We start from the raw sequence: 5,448 nt of genomic DNA, 5'->3' as shown, positions 1-5,448 counted from the left end.
CAGCCCAAATCACAAAGGCTGTATTTGCCTTCATGTGGAATCAGGTCGTTGGTATATATCTAGGGATGTTCAATTCTTTGAGGAACAATTTCCATTTGCTAAGCCCTCTAAGTCAACATCTCCACTCTACCCACTGTCCTCACGCTCATCACCTAGGCCCCCAACACTCCCGGCCCAAATACCGTCCACTCCTTCCACACCCATCTCTGAACCCGTAAGCCCAATGGCTCAACTCAGCCCTCCAACAATCTCAATCTCTCCTTCCCCTTCCTCACAGTCTAGGGCATCGTCTCTAACTTCTCACCCCGCCGCTCCTTCTCTACTCAACCCATCACCTGAGTCATCCTCTTCGTCTATTTCCTCTCTGAAATCATCTGAACCTCTTCTTCCTCAACCCACTCACCCCATGGTCACAAGGTTCAAATCCAATATTCAATGTCCTCGAACTCAGTCTGACGGCACCTTTCCATGGCCACCACAACCCACTCTTTCTCTCACTACATCTTCAGCCTCTCCATCCAAATAGCTTCCTTCAATCCCAAAAGAACCTAGTTCATTTACCGAAGCATCGAAATACCCTGACTGGCAATCTGCCATGCATAAGGAATTTCAGGCTTTGTTGCAAAACCGTACATGGGACCTCGTCCCCTTCTCCCCCTACTACAATGTTCTAGGCTCGAAGTGGATTCTCAAAACAAAGTGAAGGTCTGATGGCTCCCTTGAGTGCCGCAAGGCTCGTCTTGTGGCCAAGGGTTTCCATCAATTACCCGATTTAGACTACTCAGAAACGTTTAGTCCCGTTATCAGACCCGTCTATCAAGGAAGACGCAAAACATACTCTGGTGACAACCAAGAGATAACAAAAGCAACAATTATGCCCCAAGATTTGTGCTAGACTTTATTCTAGGATCCGGATTTGATATTGTATTAAATACGCTATTTTTGGAATGATGTTTTTAATGCTCTGTAAATAGGATTGTAACTTCCTAATATAGCTAAGTAAGGTCTGTATAAAAGTTTACCATCAATAGAAAATCAGTGAGTAAAAAATTTCCAAAAACCTTGTAATGTAAATTCGTTTTATGGTATCCAGAGAGCCAGCACTCTAACGAGAATTTTTACCTTCCAATGGCTGCTATTGTTGGTTCTTCCTCTGATAATCCCATCATCACAATCAATGCCGCCACCACCATCAATGAGAAACTTACCCCTACCACTTTCCCTCAATGGAGAGCCCAGTTTGAAGCACTACCCATCGGTTATGATTTGATCGATTTTGTCACCGGCAAGCGTAAATGTCCTGCCATTGATGAAACTCAGTCCGCCTCTTCCAAAGCTGCGAATTCCCACTGGATTTGTCAAGACAAACTCATTCTTCACACCATTCTTGCTTCCACCTCAACCACCATCACCCCACTTCTTGCATCTTGCAAAACCTCTCATGCGGCCTGGACAGCTCTCACCCGTCTCTATGCGGGAAAATCTCAAACACGTGCCATGCAACTCAAGGAAGATCTAACCTTGAGTAACCGTGGCACTCGATCTGTTACAGAATTTCTTCAAGCTGTAAAAATCCTTGCCGATGAACTCGCAATCATCGATCATCCTATTTCGAATGATGACTTAACTCTCTACATATTGAACGGTCTTGGTCCCGAATTCAGGGATATTGCAGCCCCGATCCGTGCTCAAGAGACCTCTCTCAAGTTTGAAGAAATCCATGACCTCCTAGTCGGTCATGAGAATTATCTCCGTCGAATGGAGACTCAGTCCGCTTCCCCTTTGGTTGCTACGGCCAACTATAGTCACCGGAATGGAGGCTACCACAGCAATGATGGCTCTGCAACTCAGCGTCGGACATCCTTTAACAAAAGTCGTGGATACAACAAGAAGAATAAACTAGACTCGGGCCAACGTAAGTTCAAGCCCAAATGTCAATTGTGTGAACAAGTGGGCCACACGGCCCGAAGCTGCCCAAAGTTTCATTCAAATGAGATTACAGCCAACTGTGCAACTACTTCTCATGGCAAAAATCAAAAATGGCTAGTCGATTCCGCTGCATCGCACAATATGACAACAAATCTCTCTAATCTCTCAATACACTCTGAGTATGATGGTACTGATGAGGTGGTAATTGGTGATGGTTCAGGTTTGCATGTCTCTCATGTTGGTTCATTATCGTTCACTTCTCCTAATCGTGTCTTTCATTTACGTGATACCTTATGTGTTCCTTCCATTAAAAAAAATCTTGTTTCAGTTCATAATTTCACGAAACATAATAATTTTTGCTTGGAATTTCATCCATTTTATTTTTTGGTGAAGGATCGGATCACGGGGGCGACACTACTCAAAGGTGACTGTGAAGATGGTGTGTACCCTTTATCGAATTCCCTGGAAATGGCTTCCAAAAAGGTTGTTGCTTATGTTCATGAGCGTACATCAACTGATGGTTGGCACAAACGACTTGGTCATCCCTCTTCACAAATTGTCAATCATCTTATCCGTACTTTTTCATTACCTACTAAAAAAAGTACTTCTTTGCTTTGTAATTCATGTTGTCAAAATAAAGCTCATCGTCAACCTTTTCATTCCTATGGTTTAACGAGTACATCTCCACTTGAATTAATTTATTCAGATGTTTGGGGTCCATCGTCGGATGTTGGTGTGGATGGTTCAAAATATTATGTTATTTTCATTGACCATTTCACCAAATATATTTGGCTTTATCCTATGGCTAATAAATCTAGTGTTCCAGTTATTTTTCCTCAATTTCGACATCTTGTGGAAAATAAATTTAACACTAAAATTAAGAGCCTATACTCCGACAATGGTGGCAAATATATTGGGCTAAAAACTTATTTCTCCGTTCATGGCATTGGCCATTATACAACTGCACCTCACACTCTGCAACAAAATGGCGTGTCTGAAAGACGACATCGTCATCTTGTTGAAACCAGGCTTACTCTCCTCACTGATGCCCATATGCCTCGCTCGTATTGGCCCTATGCTTTTCAAACTGCTGCCTATCTAATAAATCGGATGCCCAGTTCTTCGCTGCAATATAAAACACCTTTTGAAAACCTCTTCAAGCAACGACCCAATTATCTCAAGCTTAAACATTTCGGGTGCCTATGTTATCCTCTCACACGGCCTTATAATAAAACTAAGCTTGAGCCCAAATCCGTTCCGTGCGTTTTCGTGGGCTATTCCTTATCTCAGAATGCATATCACTGTCTGGAGCTGAAAACACACTGTATGTACACATCACGGCATGTTGTTTTCGATGAAGCTACTTTCCCTTTTCAGAAATTCACCGACAACACTCCATCTCTCTCTCATTCGCACACTTCAGCTGTGATGATCTCGTTGCCGAAAATCAATTCCTCTCTGTCTCCAGGCTCTTCGGAATTGGGTACTGCTGCTCCTCCACTGACTGGGTTAGTGTCGTCTCCTGCGCTGAATGCTTCTCAGGTATGTTCCTCTTTGCCTATTACTTCCTTAAGGCAAGAACTTTCACCTTCACACCCCTCAGAACTTCCAGTCTGTCTTACTGATCAAAATGAGTCTCTACTCCCAGTTTCGACTGGTATTTCGTTACCACAAGAAGTCCCACCTTTACCTACTTCAGAAATTCCAACCCCTGTTAATGTTCACACTGAGTCTACACCACCAGCTTCATCTGAGGTACGCACTCATCATATGGTCACTCAGTCTATGAACAATATTTACCTACCCAAAAAGTCTTTTCTAGTCACCAAACATCCAATTCCTCCCTTCTTGGAACCAACCCGTGTAAGTGAGGCTCTTTTTATCCTCGATGGCGTGATGCCATGTCCTCAGAGTTAACAGCTCTTATGCGCCATAATACTTGGCATCTGGTTCCCCCACCAAAAGACTGTAACATCATAGGCTGCAAATGGGTGTTTCGACTTAAAAGAAATGCTGATGGGTCTATTGATCGGTTCAAAGCAAGATTAGTGGCTAAAGGTTTTCATCAAAGGCCTGGTTTGGACTACAAAGAAACCTTCAGCCCTATAGTTAAACCTGTTACAATTAGAACCGTTTTGACACTGGCTGTGATGCAAGGCTGGTCACTAAGACAGCTGGATGTAAACAATGCGTTTCTTCATGGTCATTTGACTGAGAAAGTCTATATGAAGCAACCACCAGGATTTCGGAATGATGAGCACCCAAATCATGTGTGTTGTCTTCAAAAGGCAATTTATGGGCTTAAACAAGCACCACGTGCTTGGTATTCAGCCCTCAAACAAGCTCTTTTAGAATTCGGTTTTGTGAATGCCAAGTCTGATTCCTCCCTATTTGTCTATCATCATGACTCAATACTTGCATATTGTTTGGTCTATGTCGATGACTTGATCATTACTAGGAATAAATCTAGCTTTGTGGCCAGCATCATTGACCAGCTTGGCCAAAAGTTCTCTCTCAAAGATTTGGGGTTCCTGAATTTTTTTTTGGGTGTTGAGGTAATTCCTACTAAAGCTGGCCTGTTTTTATCTCAACACCACTACATTCGTGAACTTCTTGCAAAAACAAGCATGGATGGTGCCAAAGATGTGGCAACACCCCTGTCCACTTCAGTTTCCTTAAAGCTTGATGATGGTTCTTCATCATTTGATTCCATGGAATATCGTCGAGTCATTGGTGCCTTGTAATATCTATCTCTAACTCGGCCTGATATTAGTTTTGCAGTAAACAAACTCTCTCAATTCATGCATTGTCCAACCACAACTCACTGGACAGCCACTAAGAGACTACTGAGATATTTGAAAAATACTATTTTTCATGGCATCAACATCAGAAAATCATCCTCATCAGAAGTTATATGTTTCTCAAATGCAGATTGGGCAGGCAACTTGGACAACAGGAGTTCCACATCTGCCTACTTGGTTTTACTTGGCTCCACACCCATTTCCTGGAGCTCAAAGAAACAAAGAGCCATTGCAAGGTCGTCTACTGAAGCTGAATATAGAGCGCTTGCCACAGCAGCAGCTGAATCAATGTGGATACTTTCTCTATTCAAGGAGCTCAAGTTTACACTCCCTAAACCGCCATTGCTTCTGTGTGATAACTTGGGTGCAACCCATTTAAGTTTCAATCCGGTGCAACACTCAAGAATGAAACACATTCAGCTTGATCTACACTTTGTCAGAGACTTGGTTCAACAACATGCCCTTCATGTTCGTCATGTACACACTAGTGACCAACTTGCAGATCTCCTCACCAAGCCTCTTTCACGTCAACGCACTAATCTTCTAAGAAACAAGATCAGACTCACCGATGGTAGCCCGTTCTTGCGGGGGCGTATCAAGGAAGACGCAAAACATACTCTGGTGACAGCCAAGAGATAACAAAAGCAACAATTATGCCCCAAGATTTGTGCTAGACTTTATTTTAGGATCCGGATTTGATATTGTATTAAATACTCTG

Source organism: Carya illinoinensis, chromosome 2, assembly GCF_018687715.1.
Source record: "Carya illinoinensis cultivar Pawnee chromosome 2, C.illinoinensisPawnee_v1, whole genome shotgun sequence".
Taxonomy (NCBI): Eukaryota; Viridiplantae; Streptophyta; class Magnoliopsida; order Fagales; family Juglandaceae; genus Carya; species Carya illinoinensis.
The sequence above is the reverse complement of the archived record's forward strand: the minus strand, read 5'-3'. Positions refer to the sequence as shown.